The sequence below is a fragment of the Giraffa tippelskirchi genome, chromosome 12, assembly GCF_054371585.1.
Source record: "Giraffa tippelskirchi isolate mGirTip1 chromosome 12, T2T-mGirTip1v1.2.pri, whole genome shotgun sequence".
Taxonomy (NCBI): domain Eukaryota; kingdom Metazoa; phylum Chordata; class Mammalia; order Artiodactyla; family Giraffidae; genus Giraffa; species Giraffa tippelskirchi.
In genome coordinates, this window is record NC_137286.1 from 81203273 (window position 1) to 81213334 (window position 10062).

Here is a 10062-nt window from a genome sequence, read left to right on the forward strand (position 1 = left end):
TAAACACATTTAAACCATGTGTCAGGTATCAAGTCTGTGTTCAATAAATAACAATAACCGTAATGAGTGCTTTCTTATTCTCTAGTTACTATGTCTTGAGTCCTGACTTGGGGTCCATTCCCCAGATAGCATTTCAGTCTCTGTGCCAACACTGAATGCATCTAGCACTTGTTCCTCTGAATTTCAGTGAAATCTACTGTGACTTTGTATTATCCTCATGAGCCAAGATGTCTAGTGCATTTGATGGAACTATTAGCTAGATGGATAATCCTTGTAAAGACAATAGTAAGTAAAAAACCAAGTAAACCTACAGATTTTTTCTTTTACCCAGTTTGGCAGTGAGCACATATTTTAAGAAAGAAACTCTAAAGGCCATACAAGCAGTCACAGAACTTGCAGCTAACTGGTTTTTATGCAGCAGAAACCTAGCCTTTTGGTAATGAAATAATTAAGTCTCAGAAACTTTTTGAGGTCATAAATGTGGTATATCAGCTTGAGTTTAGTTAGGAGAGAGAAACTCTCTCTCTCTCTCTCTGTGTATGTGTATATATGTAGCTAACTAGGTACGGAAGAACTGAAAAGTAAAAAAACTATCCAGAAGTAGTAATTGTAGGAGAGAGGAGAGCTTCAACCCCTGAGGCAGACAAGAGGCTGAAAGAGTCTGAAATTATTGAAATTTAGAAAATACAAGGAAGAATTTTGTGAATCTGAAGCACAAACTGCTACACAGAAGATGTCATTAAGTCTGTACTAATGTCTATAAGCCCAGAAGAGGAACCACATGGAAACATTAGTTGGGATTGTTGGCTTGTGCTGGTATTAATATCTCCAAAAGGAAGCAAGGACACTGGTTCTGCAAATGATGGAAAAAACTTTAAACTGGACTCAACTACTGGCAACTAGAATGAACTGCTATTACTGAGTCAAGACACATTGCTAGAAGAATCCAGACGGAAGAAAGGAGCAAGTTGTTTTCTTCCTCCTTCAGTCTTCCATTTCCCTCCAGGGTCCCTCACAGGCTGAGCACAAAAAGGAGCCAAGTGGGAAAACAAAAATGTGGTTGGCTGTTCCAGTGCCGGCATCACAGATTACTGAACAGTGGGTTCAATCTGATATACTTTACTAACAGGCACAAACAGTTAGTGGAAAAGTTGGATGTAGCACCAAATCAGGTAGAATAACTCTGATGGTAGGAGTTGGAAGTAGTGGGTGAAATGTGTATCTCCACCTTCAACTCACCTCTCTGTCTCACTATGTGAGGAATGAGGACTCACACAAGAAATCACACCAATTTTTCCATTCCCCACATTCTGCCACTCACATTTATGAACTTCTCTTCTTCCATATAGCGTATAACAGTTCACACCATGACGTCCTCTCTTTTGGCCTATTTCATGGTATAGAAAATTTGGAAATCAGATTTTTATTCTCTCATCCATTGAATACTAGAAATTTGATAAGAGAATGGATTTCATGTGCTCTCACCATACATACACCCAAATGTAACTATGAGAGGCAATGGGCAGGTTTATTAACTTGACTGCAGTCATGTATATGTATATCAAATCATTATGTTATACATCTTCAATATGTGCTGTGCTTATTCACTTAGTCATGTCTGACTCTTTGTGACCCCACAGACTGTAGCCCAACAGGCTCCTCTGTCCATGCGGATTCTCCAGGCAAGAATACTGCAATGGGTTGCCATGCCTTCTTCCAAGGGATCTTCCCAACCCAGGGATTGAACTTAGGTCTTCCACATCACAGGCAGATTCTTTACCATCCAAGCCACCAGGGAAGCCCTATCTTCAATATATACAATTCCTACTTTTAAATTATCAAGAAGGAAATTCTGAGAAGCAAGAACTGAAGCTTGCAGTGGGTGCACACCCTAGTTGGAATAGATTAATTTTGGCTGCATACCTATCACCCAAGATTTATACTCTCCAATCTTCTACAGTCAGAGGAATTCTCTTTTTGATATGCTCTCTTTAGCTTTATCAGTTCACATCCTTCCCCAAGATTCTCTCAACCTAGTCTTGCTCCATTACCTTTCTCTGTTTTCCAGACTTCTGTGTATTCAGTTCAAGGGACTGGCATTGACCTCCTGACAAAGATTTCCCCTGTGGTCAAGTACCTGTAATCAGCTGATTCTTACCATAGTTGCCATCATCCAGTGCATTTTTTAGGTTACATTTCAGTAATTATCTATTACCCTAACCTTGTATCTTTGGTCTCAGAGTACTCTAATACAGCTTTAATGAATTAGTGGTTAAAAATGTGGTTTTAGAGCCGTGATGTCTGAGTTTAAATCTCAGTTCTTCTACTTACTTTCTATGTGACTTTGGAATGAATCTCTGTGTTTCAATGGCCTCGCCTATAAAACTCTTGGTTTGTTGTAAGGAATAAACTAGTTAGCACATGTCAAGTTTTTATAACACTGGACTATAGCAAATAAGAATACTAGTTATTATTTCACTGGACCACAGTTACCTTCCAAATCCAAGTGGGTGGGTTTTGCTTGATCCTTTTGGCTTGATCATCATACTAGCTCTCCGACTTTGTAAAAGTTTTTTAATCTTCTTGAGATTGCTTCATGAATTGCTTTTCATGCTCAAAATGTTGCATGAAATGGAGATAATCTCTACCTTATAAGGTTGTCGTTAGGATAAATGACAGTTCATAATTAAGAGGTTCATATGTTTGAGTCAGAACTGAGACTTAGATAGACTAGTGAATGTCATCCACAATGACTGTTTCTTAGAAGTCCCCTTAGTCCTCCATATAGACCAGCCACTTGAATGAAATACAAAGTCCTACGATTTCATTAAAATGTCATGGATTGTGTACTTTTGCTGAAATATTATCCAGCCACAGTTTTAGTTTCCACGGGATATAGGAACACAGTGTAAATGAATGTGAACTTGTCCTTTGTGTTTTTTTTTTTGAACTTCTCTTTTTCAATAGACTTATCTAATGAACAACTGAAGGAAGTCAGATGAAAGAAAAGAATAAGGAGTGGTACTGAGTCCAAATTCATGCTGCTTACTGCAAGGCAGGCCAATAAATTAGGAGACCAGTTGTCCAGTTCAGTTGCCCAGTCGTGTATGACTCTTAGCAACCCCATGGACTGCAGGAAGCCGGGCTTCCCTGTCCATCACCAACTCCCGGAGCTTGCTCAAACTCATGACCATTGGGTTGGTGATGCCATCCTACCATCTCATCCTCTGTCATCCCATTCTCCTCCTGCCTTCAATACTTCCCAGCATCAGGGTCTTTTCCAATGAGTCAATTCTTCACATCAGGTGGCCAGAGTTTTGGAGTTTCAGCTTCAACATCAGTCCTTCCAATGAATATTCAGGACTGATGCCCTTCAGGATTGACTGGTTTAATCTCCTTGCAGTCCAAGGGACTCTCAAGAGTCTTCTCCAACACCACAGTTCTAAAGCATCAATTCTTTGGTGTTCAGCTTTCTTTAGAGTCCAATTCTCACATCCATACATAACTGCAGGGAAAACCACAGCTTTGACTAGATGGACCTTTGTTGGCAAAGTAATGTCTCTGCTTTTTAATATGCTGTCTAGTTTGGTCATAGCTTTTCTTCCAAGGAGCAAATGTCTTTTAATTTCATGGCTGCAGTTACCATCTGCAGTGATTTTAGAGCCCCAAGAAATATAGCCAGCCACTGTTTCCCCATCTATTTGCCATGAACTGATGGGCCCAGAAGCCATGATCTTAGTTTTTTGAATGCTGAGTTTTAAGCCAATTTTTTCACTCTCTTCTTTCACTTTAATCAAAAGGCATTCTAGTTCCTCTTCACTTTCTGCCAAAAGGGTGGTGTCATCTGTGTATCTGAGGTTACTGATATATCTCCTGGTAATCTTGATTCCAGCTTGTGCTTCATCCCGCCCAGCATTTCTCATGATGTACTCTGCATATAAGTTAAATAAGCAGGGTAACAATATATAACCTTGACATACTCCTTTCCTGATTTGGAACCAGTCTGTTGTTCCAGGTCCAGTTCTAACTTTTGCTTCCTGACCTGCATATAGATTTCTCAAGGAGCAGGTAAGGTGATCTGATATTCCCATCTCTTGAACAATTTTCCACAGTTTGTTGTGATCTACATAGTCAAAGGCTTTGGCATAAACAATAAAGCAGAAGTAGATGTTTTTCTGGAATTCTCTTGCTTTTTCGATGCTCCAACTGATGTTGGCAATTTGATCTCTGGTTCTTCTGCCTTTTCTAAAACCAGCTTGAACATCTGTAATTTCATGATTCATGTACTGTTGAATCCAGGCTTGGAGAATTTTGAGAATTACTATGTTAGTGTGTGAGATGAGTGCAATTGTGTGGTAGTTTGAACATTCTTTGGTATTGCCCTTCTTTGGGATTGGAATGAAAACTTACTTTTTCCAGTCCTGTGGCCACTGCTGAGATTTCCAAATTTGCTGGCATATTGAGTTCAGCCTTTTCACAGAATCATCTTTTAGGATTTGAAGTAGCTCAACTGGAATTCCATCACCTCCATTAGCTTTGTTCGTAGTGATGCTTCCAGAGGCCCACTTGACTTCGCATTGCAGGATGTCTGGTTCTAGGTGAGTAATCACACCATCGTGGTTATCTGAGTCATGATGATGTTTTTTTGTATAGTTCTTCTGTGTATTCTTGCCAACTCTTCTTAATATCTTCTGCTTCTTTTGGTTCATACCATTTCTGTCCTTTATTGAGCCCATCTTTGCATGAAATGTTCACTTGGTATCTCTAATTTTCTTGAAGAAATGAGATCTCTAGTCTTTCCCATTCTATTGCTTTCCTCTATTTCTTTGTCCTAATCACTGAGGAAGGCTTTCTTATCTCTCTGTTGTATTCTTGGAACTCTGCATTCAGATGGGTATATCTGCCCTTTTCTCCTTTGCCTTTACCTTCTCTTCTTTTCTCAGCTATTTGTAAGGCTTCCTCAGACAACCATTTTGTCTTTCTTTTTCTTCGGTATGGTCTTGATCATTGCCTCCTGTACAATGTCAGGAGCCTCCAGTCATAGTTCTTCAGGCACTCTGTCTATCAGATGTAATCCCTTGAATCTATTTGTCACTTCCACTGTATAATTGTAAGGGATTTGATTTAGGTCAAACCTGAATGGTCAGGTGGTTTTCCCTACTTTCTTCAATTTAAGTCTGAATTTGGCAATAAGGAGTTCATGATCTGAGCCACAGTCAACTCCTGGTCTTGTTTTGGCTGACTCTATAGATCTTCTCCATCTTTGGCTGCAAGGAATATAATCAATCTGATTTCAGTGTCGACCATCTGGTGATGTCCATGTGTAGAGCCTTCTCTTGTGTTGTTGTAAGAGGGTGTTTGCTATGACCAGCATGTTCTCTTGGCAAAACTTTGTTAGCCTTTGCCCTGCTTCATTTTGTACTCCAAGGCCAAGTTTTCCTGTTACTCCAGGTATCTCTTGACTTCCTACTATTGCATTCCAGTCCCCTCTGATGTAAAGGCCAACTTTTGGGGGGTGTTAGTTCTAGAAGGTCTTGTAGGTGTTCATGGAACTGTTCAACTTCAGCTTTTTCAGCATTATTGGTTGGGGCACAGACTTGGATTACTGTGATAATTAATGGTTTGTCTTGGAAACGAACAGAGATCATTCTGTAGTTTTTGAGATTGCACTGAAGTATTGCATTTCAGAGTCTTTTGTTGACTATGATGACTATTCCATTTCTTCTAAGGGATTCTTGCCAAGAATAGTAGATATAATGGTCATCTGAGTTAAATTCACTCATTCCACTCCATTTTAGCTCATTGATTCCTAAAATGTCAATGTTCACTCTTGCCATCTCCTGTTTGACCATCTCTAATTTACCTTTATTCATGAACCTAATATTCCTGGTTCCTAAGCAATATTGCTTTTTACATCATTGGACTTTACTTCCGATGAGTTGTCAGGGCAAGGAGTTCACTAATATTGCCATTCACAAAAATGGCAACTTTATTCACAAAGCCAGCAGATCAAGGAAGTGGTGTCCTCGTGCCCCTAAGAGCCGTCTCATCCAGGTGAGGATTCAGGGTCTTTTGCGCTAAATGGGGAGGCATGTGTCTGGTTGTTTCAAACTTCTTGGTGCTGGAATTCTTTGTTCTTGCAGCTGTCCTGGTAGATCTGGTCAGTGTCCCTATATACTTCCAGCAAGAAAATTGCTATTTTTTGTACTGCATCTTTTAGTCTCTATAACGAATGGAAAAATTTTATACTTTTAATGATCAGAACCTTGGGCATGGGCTATTCTGTATATTTTGCGCTGCTGGCAACATCCTTTTACTGAATGACTAGACAAAGGTGCATGGCCAGCATGACTAAGCACAGGCAGCAGAGCACAAGGATTAGAGCTAAAGGAATCGATCCAACAAGGATTCAGGTTTGTTCTCTAGCTTAGCTGTCCATAAGTGAGAAAATAGTATTGGAATAACATGTGAGAGATGTCTAGACATCTCTCAGAGCAGCAGGACCTAGAATGATTACAGTTGACAAATAAGGGATATGGGCTTCCCAGGTCCCACTAGTGGTAAAGAACCCGCCTGTCAATGCAGGAGATGCAAGAGAGGCAGGTTTGATCCCTGGGTTAGGAAGATTCCCTGAAGGAGGGCGTGGCAACCCACTCCACTATCCCGTGGACAGAGAGCCTGGTGGGCTACAATCCATAGAGTCACAAAGAGTAGGACATAACTGAAGCAACTCATCACTCATAAGGGATGCACCTGACCATTTAAACCCAAGATCCACCCACTCCTGTTCTCATCCCCAGGTTCTGTTTACTCTGAGAAATGAAGTTTCACAGAGGGAGGGTCCTAATATCTCTGCTGTGGAATACCTTTTGTTTGACTGATCACAAGAATTAGGCGACACTCCCCTCCAGCCACAAGAAAAGAGGAAATAGAGCAAAAGAGACAGATGGTGATAATTGCATTTTCAATACAACACTGCAGTGATCTAGTAGTTACATATGAAAGTGTCTTTGGGGATTCTCAGATGTACTAGGAAAAAGACTCCTGGAAAAAGGTTCAGTTTCCTGAGAAGACAGTGTTTCTGATTTTTTACTTTCAAAAATAAACATTTTCACTAATGAGTAGTAAATATTGAAATGTAACAACCATATGTAGTAAAATCTTGCACATGACTTGGCATGTAGCAGGTGACTAACACCCTTCACTTCAAAAAAGCCATCATAATGATCAATTTCCATCCAAAATAGACAATTTCCTATTGACATTCCTTTATTTACATATTGTTCTTGTTTCTAGAATATCTCCAGTCAGTATCTCACAAGTATTATAAGTGCAATTTTATGGTCAAGGGAAGGCTTACTTTTTGAGACCCACTTCAGACAACTACCTTTTATACCTTCACTGTTCAAAGTTTGGTCCATATAACAGCAAAATTGGCATTACTTTGGAGTTTTTTAGGAGTGCAGATTCTAGGCTCCACAGTAAATCTACTGAAACAGAAGCTTCATTTTACCATGACCTTCCAGAAATAATCATCATTAATCTTTGAGAAACCTGGATTTCTCCTCCAAATTGTGCAGGTCTTACATGTCCTGGTAAATTGAGACGAGAAAACTCTGCAAGCCTTTGAAAAACTTCACTGCCTAGTGTTTTCTAAATAGAAAATACGCAATAATGCTTATTAAATTGGATTTCAAACATTAGTCTCATTCACATGAAACAACCATCTGTAGTATCTTTTTAAACTTGATCATTTAAATCTAAAATTAGTGATATTTCAGATACAATGCTATGATCTAAAAAAAAAAAAAAAGCAGAGTTTGTTATGTTCTCTGCTTCTCTTTCTAAATGTTATAGGTTTGCCTCACAAAAATATCTTCACCATAATTATCTAAAAAAGAGAGATCCCATACTAATAGGCTTTGTCTGTGTTAATATTCTTGCCTAGACTAGATCCAAAAATGATACCAGTATCATATTTGACATTTTGTTGCAACTTATATGTGAAAACTATATCTCAAATGGAAATCAGAGTGAACGTTTTATTTGCACAGAACTTTTTTCTGTATATATATCTATATATAGAGAGAGAGATAGATAGATATAGATATAGATATTCTTAGGACATTATTTTCTTGCTAGCTCAGTTCTGCACACATTCCCATTTAACTTCTATTCCTTCTTCACTGGATGGATGAATATTGCTGGACTATGAAAAAAGGAAGTATAGCACACCTCATACTATTTTTAATATGAAATCTGTTGACATTTCCATAGAAAAGATAGGTCTAACAAATTTCTCATCACTATCATAATTGCTCCAAAATGGAAGAAATTGGATATTTTCTCTCAAAAGTGCTGTGCTCCTTCTCCTTCTAACTCAATAACCATTTCCATGAGAGTTCCTCTGAGTGTATTGTTCAGAAAAGAAAACCCAAATTTGTCTTACTGATACAGCACACAGTAGTTCAAATGCATCTTTCGACCTTCTTCTATAAGAGTTCTTGGAATCTCGTATTGATAAAAAACACTTTACAAGGTAGAGAAAAGATTTGTTAGGTTTCCCCTGATACCCGGAGTATTTTATAAGCTTATTCTCTGGTGAGATTTTAGTAGATTTCCTGCTTATACTGTATTCATTTTAATCTCATTACTGTTATACAAAACAAAGGAAATAGACACTAACAGTTCAAAATGCTATTCAGTTTATATCCTATAAAAGACAAACTTACATAAATGTGTGTATGAAATTTTCAAGCACTGAAATGTGGAATTAAATCATAAAGCTATTTAATTTTAAGGAAAAACTGAGATAATAAGCAGGGTTCTTACAAGAAAAGCAATTCAGTGTTCATGTACATAGAAAACATGCATTTATTTTTTCACAAAACACTTGAGAGGCCACTGTGGGCTCTGTTCCACTGGGGATGCATTTGTGAATTAATTTGCCCTCAAGGATCTTACTTTCCAGTAAATACACAAACAATAAGCAAGTGACGAACACATAGCAGATACTTAAAAATATGCAAGACATTGAAGCAAGCAACCAAGGGCAAGTAAGTAAAAAGAGATTGTTAGGGAAGAATTTTCTGAGGAGGTAGTACTTAAGGTGAGAGGTTGAGAAGTTGAGGTGGGGCACAGTTTTAAAATTGCTAAGATCCAAAAGAAAGAACAAGTGGCTCATGGAACAGTATGATATGAGATGGAGTTTAACAGTGGGCCATGGGCTGGATCACCCAGGGCCTTGCAAAGCATAGCAGTTTGGACTTTATGTGAAGCGTTAATAGTCAGCTATCAAAGAAGTTTAACAGCAAAGTGAAATGATTGAATTCATGTTCCTAAAGTATTTCCTTGGGTGCTAAGTGGATATTAGCTTGGAGTAGAGCAAAAAGTGAAGAGCAAATAAAAACAGATGACATCTGGACCAGAGAGAAGACGCTGGTGCGGATAAAGCTGTCGGGAGTCATGACAGAAGCAGCTAGGGGGAGATTCGTTTGGGAAGCGTGGACCATTATTTTGCTGGCTGATTAGACAGAGCAAGTAAATCGCCTTTAACATGGGGAGAGGGGAGGAGAGGGTGAGGTGTGTGGAGAGAGTAACATGGAAACTTACATTACCATACGTAAAATAGATAGCCAATGGGAATTTGCCATAAGGCTCAGGAAACTCAAGCAGGGGCTCTGTATCAACCTAGAGGGGTGGGATGGGGAGGGAGATGGGAGGGGGTTCAGAAGGGAGGGGATATGTGTATACCTATGGCTGATTCATGTTGAAGTTTGACAGAAAACCACAAAATTCTGTAAAGCAATTATCCTTCAATAAAAAATAAATTATTTTTTTTTAAAAGAAGATGATCATCAAATTAGCCTTTCTTCACCTTAACAGTATGTGATGGTTTGGCATGGAATTTTCTTTAACGAAACATGAATTCAACTTACCAGTGAAATTAAGCTATTTATATTTGGCCGTTTGAATTTTATCCTTTTACTGTTCTGGATACAAGCAATAGAAAGTGATACAAGCAATAGAAAGTGACCCTATTTAAATAAACACATAATTAAT